Source organism: Orycteropus afer, unplaced genomic scaffold, assembly GCF_000298275.1.
Source record: "Orycteropus afer afer isolate SDZICR_OR568_19922 unplaced genomic scaffold, OryAfe1.0 scaffold00035, whole genome shotgun sequence".
Classification (NCBI taxonomy): domain Eukaryota; kingdom Metazoa; phylum Chordata; class Mammalia; order Tubulidentata; family Orycteropodidae; genus Orycteropus; species Orycteropus afer.
In genome coordinates this window covers 16077854-16092123 of record NW_006921622.1, presented here as the reverse complement: position 1 = coordinate 16092123, position 14270 = coordinate 16077854, and positions in this window count along the sequence as shown.

The window sequence follows — 14270 nt, the reverse complement described above, 5'->3', positions numbered from 1 at the left end:
CACTCACTGCTGTTGAGTCAGATCTGACTCATAGCAACCCCTCCTTGGGTTTCTGAGGCGGTATCTCTACGGAAGTAGATTGCTTAATCTTCTTTCTGAGGAGTGGCTGGTGGGTTTGAACTACTGACCTTCTGGTTAGCAGTCACATACCTTAAGCACTAAGCCACCAGAACTCCTAAATTGGTAAAAGGTAGTCAGAAAGGTCAATTGTACCCTTCAATGTATAATCCCATAAAGTTCATCATGTTGTTGTTGTTATGTACCATCGAGTTGGCCTTGACTCATAGCAACCCCTCCTTTGGTTTCCAAGGCAGTATTACTACTGAAGTAGATTGCCCAACCTTCCTTCCGAGGAGTGGCTGGTGGGTTTGAACTGCCTGCCTTCTGGTTAGCAGTCAAATGCCTTAGGCACTTTATTTCTTCCTGAGTGAAGTACCCTGATAAAATTCAAACTTCCTGTACACCCAGAGCAGTGGTATCAGTTGGGTTGATGTCACCCAGTGCAGTAACTCATGGTGTCTCCCTCTGTGTGTGGGGGCATTCAGAAACCTCCCTACCACTACCATAGGCAGATCTAATGTCCCAGCCCTGACCTACGCCCCTGTGGCTCACCATAGCTCCTACCGTCTCCCACTGGCCAAGGCAGAGGCCCTCTTTGGTGGCCTGCCCACCTGCACCTTGATTGGCAGGTGATAGGCGGGGGGATGATGAGTTATTACACCAGGTGATGGGTGATACCAATCCTAGTGATACCACTGCCTTGGTGGCCTCTCCCCCTGAAGTGCGGGCCTGCTGCCACTGCTGCCACCATGCACCCTAGGGTCAATTTGGTGTCACCCCCTCTGACAGTGTCAGGGGTGTAGTTTACACTTCCCTACCAGTGAGCCCAGCATTGGGAGATTTACTCAGAAAGAGGTTCAAACACATAATATCACTGTTTACATAGTACCTGACACAGCTGGTACATTGCAAGAGTAGGCTCAAAATCTAAATAAGAATGGCTGTTTCACTCATTTATCACCCCAAGAAGCTTGTAGAACAGAATTAAGGTGTAGACCCCTCAAAGAATAGACCTTTTTTCAATAGAATGGTTTCTAAATCTATCAAAGGCCACATACTTCAATAATTATTCTATTTAGGGTATTGTTTCTCCTTCACACACCTCCATGGCTGACAACAAGAAACAAAGGGATTAAAATGATGCAGTTTAGGTTAAATTGAACAGACTTTCAGTATCAGTCAGCTTTCACTAGGTTAGGCTGTGGTAACAAACAACACCAAAATATCAGTGACCCCCAACAACAAAGTATTATATTTTGCTCATATTATATGATGGCTGTGGAACAGCTATAATTTTGCTAGGTTCTGCTTGGCTCTGCTCCAAGTGTCATTTCCATTCTGGGATCTAGGCCAAAGAAGAAGTCCAAATTTAGAATATGCTTTTCTTGTGACAGAGAGAAAACAACTAAGCCAGAAATACATGAGGACTGTAAAAGCTTATGCTTGAATGTGGCCAAGCCTCAAGTCAATAAGAAAGGAATTCATCCTCCTGGGGAAAGTCCTGCACATGGCAATGAGTAGGAATGTATAATACTATTAGAGGGAGAGTGGCAAATAAGTAGAAACAATAATGCAATGTAAAATAGTCCATCATCTTGGTCAGGAATTTTGGTTTCTCTCCCTTCTGCAAGAAAAATGCATTCAGTCATTCCTTTCTTAAGCAAGACATTGTAAAAGTCCCATTTGGTCACTGTATCAAGCCCGCAGTCATGATCTCATGACTGTGGCTTTATCAGTTCCTTTGATTTGGAATTCTATGAACTAAAAAGACATGTTATCTGCCCCCTTCTTACCCTTATAACATCCGTAACCCAACAAACAATGTAATGTTAGAAAGGATAACTGCAATAAAGCATGCCCATTTAGAAGGGGGAGGGTAGGGGGATAATTCCATTGGGCAGATGTTAATAGGACTTGTCTATCCTATGTGACTGTGGCGAAATTAATCCCTTTATTTCTTTTTCCTTGGTTCTTTGAAAAATCCCTGCCCCTGCAGTAGCCCCAATTTCACCTTCAAGCCCTGAGGAGTTACCTTTGCTCTAGTTTTCTACTCCAAATCATTTATTACTTTTGTCCAAGTTGATTGATATTCCCTGGGTAAGCTGTAAATAACTTATGGTTTGATGTTTTTTGTCTGGTCCTGGGCTGCAGCCTGCCCGGTGTTTGATATGCACCTCGCAGAGACTGGTCAATATACTCTGCAAATGAAGTGACTATAGACTATGAAAATGAAGTTCTATAGCCTACTATGCAAATGAAGATTCTGTACCTACAAAGAGGGGATTGGTTAGTTTATTGCCCTGGTAAGAGGCCCATGCCTTGAAACTGACAAGTAGTTATGTATATATGCAGCCACTCCACATAGATTTTCAGACAGAATGAAGTAGGAAGAGAAGCAGCAGGAAGATGCAGAAGGAAGGAAGAAGAGTGAAGAAGCAGAGATAGAGAGGAAGCAAGGAAACTTGTAAAGAACTGTAACACAGGTCAAAGCCTGTAACATTGAAGACACCAAGTGGCCCAGAAGTGGCCCAGTGGCAGAGTTGGTGGTAACAGATGGCAGGGTCAAGAGGACCCTTTCCAGAGGGGGCTGAAAGGAGGCCTGCATGTCTGAAAAGAGCTGAGAGTGCTGTCTTGCACCAAAGAAGGGAGACTTTGCCTACATGTTTCCTGATCCTAATCCTGAATTATAACCTGTTGATCCCGATACCAAGTTGTACCCTTTTACTTCTTTAATAAACCATTTAACTGTAAGAATAGTCTGTGAGTTCTGTGTGGTCATTGCAACAAATTATCGAACCCAGAACAAGGTAGATAGTGCCAGGGAAGGGATGGCTCTTGTCATTATTGGTAAAAAGGTTGGAAGGTGGAGGTATGCCTGACTTCACCCTCATGGCAATCAGCTTTGTGCTGATAGTGACTGTCATTCTCTTCACTGAAGTTAGATAGATTCTGATGCTACTACTACTATTACTACTAGATCATTTCAGGGGTGGTTATCTTCTGTCATACAGGGTCTCTATAAGTCAGAATCAATTTGATAGCACACAAAAACAAGAATAATAACCCTGAGGTAGGGATTTGTTCCTTGAATAGAAATTGGTTCTATTCTCTGGAAGTAGCTTCATAGTCCAATGTACTTCTTGGCTTTGGGCTCTACCCTCTGGTCAGTTCTTCCTTTTCTATGATTTTCCTTGACTATATCTGGATATGGCTTTGGAAAATATGTACTCTCTGGAGGTGTAGCAGGTTTCTTTCTGTCTAGCAAAGGCTATTCATAATGTTTTTGCTGGCCAATTCCTTGAGAAGTGGATGGCTTCATCCTTCTTCTGAGTCTGTCTTAGTCTGGAAGCTCCACAGAAACCTGTCCACCGTGGGTAATCGAGCTGGCATTTGAAATAATGGTGGCATAGCATCCATCCTCACAGCAAGCCACCACAGTACGAAAAAGTGGCAGATAAGTTTGTCTCCCTTAACAGTTCTAAACTGCTCCACTTATTTTCTGGTCTCCCCATCCTGCTAGCTTACCCATCCTGCTCCTGGGGCACTCCACACATGCAAAAACCTGCCTTCCACTGCTCCCAGGATGGCTTACTGCGGCCTGACCCCAGGGTGCTTCATGTACGCAGACACCTTCCTTCCATTGATCCTGGGCTGGTTTACTGCTGGCTTACCACCAAAGCCCAAAATGAGCAAATTAAAGATTTTTACCAACTTCTACAGTCTGAAATTGACTTAACATGCCATCAGGATGTTTTAATTATCACTGGTGACCAGGATGCAAAAGTTGGAAACAATGACGAATCATCAGTAGTTGGAAAATATGGCCTTGGTGGTAGAAATAACACTGGTGATCTCATGATAGACTTTTGCAAGACCAATGACTTATCCATTGCAAATATCTTTTCTCAACAACACAAATGGCAGCTATATACATGGGCTTTGCCAGACACAGTACACAGGAATCAGATTGACTACATCTTGGCAAGAGGCAATGGGGAAGCTCAATATCTTCAGCCAAAACAAGGTCAGCAGCTGATTGCAGAACAGATCATCAACTGCTCATATGCAAGTTCTAGTTGAAGCTGAAGACAACTAAAACAAATCCACGAGAGCCAAAATTTGACCTTGGTAACATCCCTCCTGAATTTAGAGACCATCTGAAGAACTGATTTGATACATTGAACACCAATGAGAGAAAAATAGTGGAATTGTGGGATGACATCAAGAAGATCATCTAGGAACAAAGCAAGACGTCATTTAAAAGACAGGAAAGGAAGAAAAGACCAAAATGGACGTCAGAGGAGACTCTGAAACTTGCCCTTGAATGAAGAGTAGCTAAAGCAAATGGAAAAATTGACAACATAAAAGAGCTGAACAGAAGATTTCAAAGAGCAGCTTGAAAAGACAAAGTCAGTTATTGAAATGTACAAAGACCTAGAGTTACAATATTTAAGTAGTACCATAAGAAGCAAGGGACAAATTCATAAGTTAAACTAACTATTCACCATATGTGGTTACTGATACTAGTCTTTAAGATGTAAAAACAGGAAAAATATTTTTATGATCTTTCAGTTTCTGTACTATGTGGCAAACTTAAATACCTTCTATACATTTTCCCAGACCATCATGATAAAAAGGAACTCTGGTGGTGTAGTGCCTAAGGCATTTGACTGCTAACCAGAAGGCTGGCAGTTCAAACCGACCAGCTACTGCTTGTAAGGAAGACTGGGCAATTTACTTCCATAGAGATACCGCCCTGGAAACCCAAGGAGGGGTCACTATGAGTCTGCATCAACTCGATAGCAGTGAGTTTTTATCATGAGAAATGGAGAAAAGATTGATGTTGTCAAAGATTTTATATTACTTGGATCCACAATCAACACCAACAGAAGCAGCAGTCAAGAAATCAGATGATGTATCACACTGGGCAAATCTGCTGCCAAAGACCTCTTTAAAGTGCTGAACAGCAAAGGCATCTCTTGGAAGACTAAGGTGTGCCTAGCCCAAGCCATGGTATTTTCAATTGCCTCATATGCATGTGAAAGCTGGACAATGAATAAGGAAGACAGAGGAAGAACTGATGTTTTTGATTGTGGTGTTGGTGAAGAATAATGGCAGTCATGGTCTGCCAGAAGAATGGACAAATATGTCCTGGATGAAGTGCAGCTGGGAATGCTCCTTGGAAGAAAGAATGGCCAGACTTTGTCTTACCTACTTTGGTCATATTGTCAGAAGGGACCATTCCCTGGAGAAGAATATCATGCTTGATAAAGTGGAGAGTCAGTGAAAAAGGTGAAGGCCCTCATCAAGGTGGATTGACACAGTGGCTGCAACAATGAGCTTAGGTATAGCAGGGATTGTGAGGCAGGTGCAGGACTGGGCAGTGTCTCTTTCTGTTGCTATGTGTCTGAACTGACTCAATGGCACCTAACAACAACACATATTTCCCCCATTACAAACATGCTGTATGTGTATATACATATAACCCATTTGTTTATGTTTGCATATGGAATATTTATAGAGTTATATGCATTCATATTATGGCTATTTTTATATAATATGAAACATAAGAAGAGAAAAATTCTCAAGTTAGTCAAATATCCAAATAGTTTGTTCAAATGAAACATCTCATTTTTCAGGCATATTTGAAAGGCTATCAGAATTTATTTCTCCAGGAGTTTTTTTTAAAAAAAAGAAAAAATAAGTTCCTACAGCCTAATTAAATATTTCCTACTTTTAATGACATATGGAGATATCTTTATAGCGCTAATATACTCAGGCATGGTCTGAACCTCAGGATCCTCCTTCTTTAAAGGTGGAAAAGAAACACTTATAATGCTGATAATGTTACAAAAACAACAACAAAACAAAACAAAAAAACACTGTCATTGAGTGGATTTCAACTCATAATAATCCTATAGGACAGAGAAGAACTGCTCTGCAGGGTTTCCAAGTGTGCAAATCTTTATGGAAGCAGACTGCCTCTTCTTTCTCCTGTGGAGCTCCTGCTGGGTTTGAACTGCCAGTCTTTTGGTTGCCAGCTGAATCCCTTCACCACTGCACCATCAGAGCTCCTTTGGAAAGTTACAGTTAACATAACTTGTTGCTGTTGATTCTGACTCATGGTGACCCCATGTGTTACTGAGTAGAAATGAACATGATATGATCCATAGGGGAGACAGGCCCTACCCCAGAGGCAGGAAAGGGAGGGGAACTCCAGGGACAACAAAAACCACAGGATCCAGGTAAGGGGGGGAGACAGACCCCCTCCAGAGGCAGGAAAGGGAGGGAATGCCAGGGACAACAAAGCAGCAGGATCCAGGTAGGATCCAGGTAAGGGGAGAGAGGAGAGGTTTTGTACAGCTAAGGGAGATGAATGTGTCTGTTAGTTTGTCATATGGTGGTGGCTTGCATGTTGCTGTGAGGCTGGAGGCTGTGTCACTGGTGTTTCAAATGCCAGTAAGGTTGCACATGGTGCACAGGTTTCAACACAGTTGAACACAGCTTCAACACAGACTAGAAAAAAGGAAGAGGCCATCCACTACTCAAAGAATTGGCCAGGGAAAACCTTATGACTAGCAGAGGTACACTGTCTGATACATTACTGGGCAATTTTATGAATAGCCTGGAAACATTGTCTGATACAGTGTAGGAAGATGAGCCCCTTAGGTCAGAAGGCACTCAAAATATGACTGGGAAAGAGCTGCCTCATCAGAATAGAACCAACCTTAATGATATGGATAAAGTAAAGCTTTCAGGACCTCCATTTGCTGACATGGCAAGACACAAATTGAGGAAAAACAGCTGCAAATGTCCATTAATAATCGGAACATGGAATGTATGAAGTATGAATCTGGGAAAATTGGAAGTTGTCAAAAATGAAATGGAATGCTTAAAGATTGATATCCTAGGCATTAGTTAGCTGAAATGGACTGTTTTTGACCATTTTGAATCACACAACCATATGATCTACTATGCTGGCAATGACAATTTGAGGAGGAATGGTGTGGCATTCATCATTGCAAAGGATGTTTCAAGATCTGTCCTGAAGTACAGTGCTGTCAATGATAGGATAATATCCATATGCTTACAAGGAAGACCAGTTAATACTAGTATTATTCAAATTTGCACACCAACCACCAAAGCCAAAGTTGAGGAAATTGAAGACTTTTATCAACGTCTGCAGTCTGAAATTGACCAAACATGCAATCAAGATGTGTTAATTATCACTGGTAACTGGAATGCAGAACTTGGAAACAAAGAAGAATTACTGGTAGTTGGAAAATTTGGCTTTAGTGACAGAAATAATGCTGGAGATCACATGACAGAATTTTGCAACACCAACAACTTATTCATTGCAAATACCTTTTTTTCAACAACACAAATGGTGGCCATACACGGGGACTTCACCAGATGGAATACAAAGGAATCAGATTGACTACATCTGTGGCAAGAGGCGATGGAAAACCTCAATATCTTCAGCCAAAATAACACCAGGAGCTGATTGTGGAATAGACCATCAATTGCTCATATGCAAATTCAACTTGAAGTTGAAGACAATTAAAACAAGTCCACAAGAGTCAAAATATGACCTTGAATATATCCCTCCTGAATTTAGAGACCATCTAAAGAATAGATTTGACACATTGATCACCATTTACCAAAAATCAAAAGAATTATGGGATGACATCAAGCACATCATTCATGAAGAAAGCAAGAGGTCATTAAAAAGATGAGAAAGGAAGAAAAAACCCAAGTGGTTGTCAGAAGAGACTCTGAAACTTGCCCTTGAGCAGAGAGTAGCTAAAGCAAATGGAAGAAATGACATGATAAAGAGCTTAACAGAAGATTTCAAAGAGCACCTCGAGAAGACAAAGCCAATGACTATAATAAAATGTGTAAAGACGTGTAGTTAGAAAACCAAAAGAGAAGAACATACTCAGCACTTCTCAAGCTGAAAGAATTGAAGAAAAAATTTAAGCCTCAAGTTGCAATGTTGAAAGATTCTATGGGCAAAATATTGAATGATGCAGGAACCATCAAAAGAAGATGGATGGAATACACAGAGTCACTGTACCAAAAAGAACTGGTCGATGTTCATCAATTTCAGGAAGTGGCATATGATCAAGAACCAATGGTATTGAAGGAAGAAGTTGAAGCTGCATTGAAGGAATTGGTGAAGAACATGGCTTCAGGAATTGATGGAATACCCATTAAGATGTTTCAACAAATTCATGCCCTGCTGGAGGCACTCACTTGGTTATGCCAAGAGATTTGGAAGATAGCTACCTGGCCAACTGACCAGAAGATATCCATATTTGTAGCCATTCCAAAAAAGTGATCCCACAGAATGTGGAAATTATTGAACAATATCACTAATATTGCACATAAGTAAAATCTTACTGAAGATAATTCAAAAATGGTTGGAGCAATATATTGACAGAGAACTTCCAGAAATGCAAGTTGGATTCAGAGAAGGACATGAAACTAGGGATATCATTGCTGATGTCAGATGGATCTTGGCTGAAAGCAAAGAATACCAGAAAGATGTTTATTTGTGTTTTATTGACTATGAAAAAGCATTTTATTGTGTGGATCATAACAAATTATGGATAACATTGAGAAGAATGGGAATTCCAGAACACTTAATTGTACTCACGAAGAAACTGTATATAGATCAGGAGGCTGTCATTTGAACAGAACAAGGGGACACTGCATGGTTTAAATCAAGAAGGGAGTGTGTCAAGGTTGTATCCTTTCCCCACACTTATTCAATCTATATGCTGAGCAAATAATCTGAGAAGCTGGACTATATGAAGAAAAACATGGCATCAGGATTGGAGGAAGAATCATTAGCAACCTGCAATACGCTGACAACACAACTTTGCTTGCTGAAAGTGAGGATGACTTGAAGCAATTACTGATGAAGATTGAAGAATAGTCTGCAGTATGGATTCCAAACCAAACCCAAACCCAAACGCTCTGCAGTTAAATCAGTTCTGACTCCTAGCGGCCCCTCCTTGGTTTTCTGAGGCAGTATCTCTACGAAATAGATTGCCCCGTCTTCCTTCTGAGGAGTGGCTGATAGGTTTGAACTGCCAGCCTTCTGTTAGTAGTCAAATGCCTTAGGCACTACACCACCAGGTTACAGCTCAATATAAAGAAAACAAAAATCTTCACAACTGGACATATAAGCAGTCTCACAATAAATGGAGAAAAGATTGAAGCTGTCGAAGACTTCACATTGCTTGGTTCTACGATCAACACCAATGGAAGCAGTAGTCAGGACATCAGATGACATATAGCACTAGGCAAATCAGCTGAAAAGGACCTCTTTTAAGTGATGAAGATGAAAGATGTCTCCTTGAGGACTAAGGTGTACCTGACACAAGCTATGATATTTTCAATTGCCTCATACGCATGTGAAAGCTGGACAATGAATAAGGAAGACCGAAGAATTATTGACTCTTTTGAGTTGTGGTGCTGGAGTAGAACGCTGAAAGTACATGGACAGATAAAAGAACTAACAGATCTGTCCTGGAGGAAGTGAAGCCAGAATGCTTCTTGGAATCGAGAATGGCCAGACTTCGTCTCACCTACTTTGGTTATGTTGTCAGAGGGACCATTCCCTGGAGAAGAATGTCATGCTTGGTAAGGCAGAGTGTTGACGAGAAAGGTGAAGGCCCTCAATGAGATGGGCTGACATAGTGGCTGCAATGATGGGGTCAAGTACAGCAAGGATCGTGGAGCTGGTGCGGGACCGGACGGTGTTTCATTCTGCTCTGCATAGGGTTGCTATGAGTTGGAGATGACTTGATGGCACCTAACAAGAAACAACAACCATATGATCTTCTTGCTGTAATCTTTATGAAAGCAGATTGCCAGGCCTTTCTACTGCAGTGCCACTGGGTGGGTGTTATCTGCTAACCTTTCAGTTAGTAGTAAAGCACAAACCATTTGCAACACAACATAGCTCTATCATTATCTATAAATTTTCCAGGAACTGTCAAGATTTACATTGTAGACCTGTTATGATCCAACATTTTAGAAATTTGGTAGCAAGTTTTCATTCAACTCATTTCTGAATTTCTCTTTTCTTCAAGTGTATTTTAGAAAATTATTAATAATTTAAATCTTTCAATTTGGCAAATATCCACTGAGCTCAGAGCAAAGCACTCTGCTGGAGATGGGAGGTATATAGATGAATAAAATAAATCCTTGCTCTATCTATTTAGCAAATATTGATTTGGGTGAAGGGCAGGGCAATGTACCAAAAGTGAGTGATCAACATTGTGGCACTGAGGAAGAGGAATGCATAGAGAGGCACATAGGAGGTTCAAACAACAAAGATGAACCTTTTTGTACGTACAGTATTGTTGTCAGTGATGGCAAGCACTGATCTACAGGTAGATAGATGGGTGGACAGATAAATTGAAAAAAAAATCCTTGATTTCAAGGAACTCATAATTCAGCAGGTGGATTAAGAGTAGTAGGCAACTAACTATATTGCAAGGCAATGCAGTAACAGATTAAACGTATTCCTAAGAGGAATACAGAGGAGAAATTCAATCTGATTTCAGGCTTGAAGAAAGGTTTCCTAAAAGGAGTGGCATTTGTGCTGCTCCTTGAATGTTGTTGTTGTTAGTTGCCATTTGGTCAGTTCCAACTCATAGTGAGCTCACGTACTAGAGAACGAAACAGTGCCCCGTCCTGTGCCATCCTCATGTCTTTGTTATAGTTGAACCCATTGTTTGAATACGCTAAACAAACTAGCCCAGAATAGTCCCAGTTTACACTGTTATCCTGGTGTGATTATTAACACTGCACTTAGGTTCTCAAAAGTTTTCTGCTTTGTATAACTGCTCACACGATTCATTTACTAAAGCATAATAGGACACTGATTGGTAAAAACAACAAAAATACCATTGCCATCTAGTCAATTCTGACTCACAGTAACCCAATAGGACAGAGTAGAACTGCTCCATAGGGTTTCCAAAACTGTAAATCTTTATGGAAACAGATTGCCACATCTTTGTCCCCAGGAATGGCCAGAGGGTTTGAACCACTGACCTTTTGGTTAGTAGTGAAGCACTAGACCGCTGTACCACCAGGGCTTCTTTTGTTAACATGTAGAAGTATGGAAAAGAATTTCAGCAGGATCAAATAGCAAAACAAAAGGCACAGAAGAATAAGATCTCAAGGTAGGTTAGAGGAAAGACTGGGCATGAAATCTGTCCCCTAAAAGCACAAATGAGGGCTTTTTTTTTTTTCTCTTCTATTGCTGTTTGAACTGAAATGGGAGTATGTTCTGTAAGAACTGCCACAAAACTCCTATTTGCACATTTAATTTTTATTTTTCTTTCTAGGAATGTGACTACTGTGCAGAATAGGCTTTTTCCTATATTTATCCCTCATTTTCCATTTTCATTCGATCACACAGTTTTATTTCTGGCAAAGTATTTTCACATCACCGGGAAAGAGAGGGAAATTAAAAACCATTTCATATATTTCATTGTCCTCCTTCTAAACAGTTGACAAAGAATTCAAACACAATGTGCTTGAAGTTTGCCCTTGTATGTTCCCAGAAGCAAATGTATAAAGAGAAAATAACCAAAATTAGAAAGATATTATTTCTGTTCTTCATAATTATTCAGGGAAAAAGAGAATATTCTGAATTAATAAAGACAATCTTAATTACCTGCATTGTTTTAGAATAGATTTATATTATTTTTGTGGTAGTCTATTTCTGACAGAATGATTTCCTTTAGTTATTTTAAAAAAGGAAGATTCTAAATTTAGAAGAAACAATGACTAGCTTATGCATATATGTGAAAAAATAATAGTTATCAACTAAGCAATTCCAACAGTAACTGAAAAGATTGCATCTTCCTTATATCATAAGAAAGCATAATAGAATTGATTGTCATGAGTTGTTAATCCCTAAACACTTTTGTCTTAGCCTTTAGGATCATTCAAAGCGGCACTTATATCACTGATTCCATGTACAATTGCCAAGGGCATATAAAATATGGATGGAATACACAATGATGGGAAAGAACAATCTCTGTGAACCATTTTGGACGTCTCTGGGTGGTGCTAATGGGTATGTGCTTGGCTGCTAACCAAAAGGTTGGAGGTTTGAGTCCACCCAGAGGAGCCTTGGAAAAAAGACCTGGCAAACCACTTCCACTTTCAGCCACTGAAAACCCTATGAGGCACAGTTCTACTCTGATGCATATGGGGTCATCATGATTTGGAATCAACTTGATGACAACTGGTTTTCTTTTTGAGGTATCTAAAAGAAAGATGAGCACAAAGATAAGGTGTGCATCTAGCTCTCTCTGTCCCCTTGACAGCCTGCCTTCCTCTTTGCAGCTGCTTCGGAGTTGCCACTTCCGTATATGAATTTAAGCCTATGCTGCAGCAAGCCTTTAGCTCTTCTGTCTCAGCCCAGCTTAGTACTAAGGTTTCCCATGGCACCAACCAGGTATGCTACAGCACAGCTTTTCTCATGAGATGATGGGAGGTCTATAGATTTTCAGGGAAGGATTTTAACTTTTGAGATTGGCCATAATGTCAATAAATTTAGAAGTAACATTTGTATTTGACATGACTATTTATCTAAATTTTTTACTTCAAATAAATATAACAAAACAATAAACCCACTTGATGATAGTACATTGATGAAATCACCAGTCACTGTTTGCATACCTCCTTAGGCTTTCATCGTCTCTTACCTTGATTCCTGCACTGGTTTTCTAACTGGTCTAGCTGCCCCTAGTCTCTTCCCACTTCAGTTCACTTCTAGGCTGCTCCCAAAATGATCCTTGTGATATATAATATGATTATTCCCCTGCTTAATATCTTTAACAAGTATCCCAACGCTGCAGGACAAAGTTGCAGATAACCTGAAGCATCGCATATAAATCTGTACATAATTACCTTTCTCACCTTACACTTTCCCTTTCATAGCTGATGACCTTGCCTAATTTCAATCAGGTGAATTTGGACTCTCTATTTAAGCCTTTCCTGACTCTATGACTTAGTCATGCTCTCCTGTGTATTACTATATCACTGACTGGATACTTTTATGGGTCTAAATGTTGTTGGAGATCTACTTCATTTGGCTTATCTTTGTATTACCATTGCTTAGAAGATTGCCTGGTATGTGTGCTGAATAAAGAAATAAACAAGGTATCTGAATTATTTCTCATTTGGGAAGAACTTTTTAAAATCCAAACCAATAGTGCTAGTAGGTTTTGTTGGCTTAAAATGATTAACTATATGCTAGATTAACTATTTGGCTAATTATATATTCTGGTAGACAGGTAGTATGATGATGAATGTGTATAAGTGTACCAAAGCCACACATGCATATGGAAGTCTTCCTTCCAAAGTTGGTTAGATAAAGTAAATTACATTTTTGATAGATGAACACACAGATCACCACCAATCATTTTCATATAAATATGCTTTATTGCAGAGAAGTTATAATTATTTACATGCTGTAACACATCACAACATAAATTTACCAAATATTTCATGATGGGATGCTGTAGGTTTCAGATAATAGTTTTAGAAGAACCATAGATTAAGTGAAGAGACTTACAGCTTTATTGACTCTACAACTCTCGGTTGCTAAATGCTAGAAGTCAAAAGGCAGTGTTTCTCAGTCCTACCTGTCATCACTTGCATGCAGAAACCTAGGAAGCAAATACAAGAGAACTGTCGAATTTCAAATCCATATTGCCACCAAAGTTTACAATGGGTTGAATTATAATTCATGTCTTAAAGCATTTAATTCTTGCATAAAATATACAGGTCTATTAAGATTGGTATAAATCTACTTATTCATAAACCCTGGCTTAAAAACAAGGACAGGATGCAGCCTGCACATGCACTGAGAAGGACAACCTAGCAAATGTTTGTGCCTTAATATTAGTTATTCACTTTCTTTTTGTTTTGCATTGGGCAAAATAAACTCGAGTACTGTAGATTTGAACTTCCCTTGGTAATAAGTAATGGGAATGAAACTCTAGGAAAGACCCTAGGCACTCTCACTGATTTATGCTGGTGGAGGATAATCTATGGACTGATATATCATTTGGCAAGTCTTCTTTAAGCCACATCTGTAGCAGGATCATCCTAAAGTGCAATTAAAAAAATCACTGATTAAAAAAAAAAAAAATCACTGATGCTCGATAGCTTAT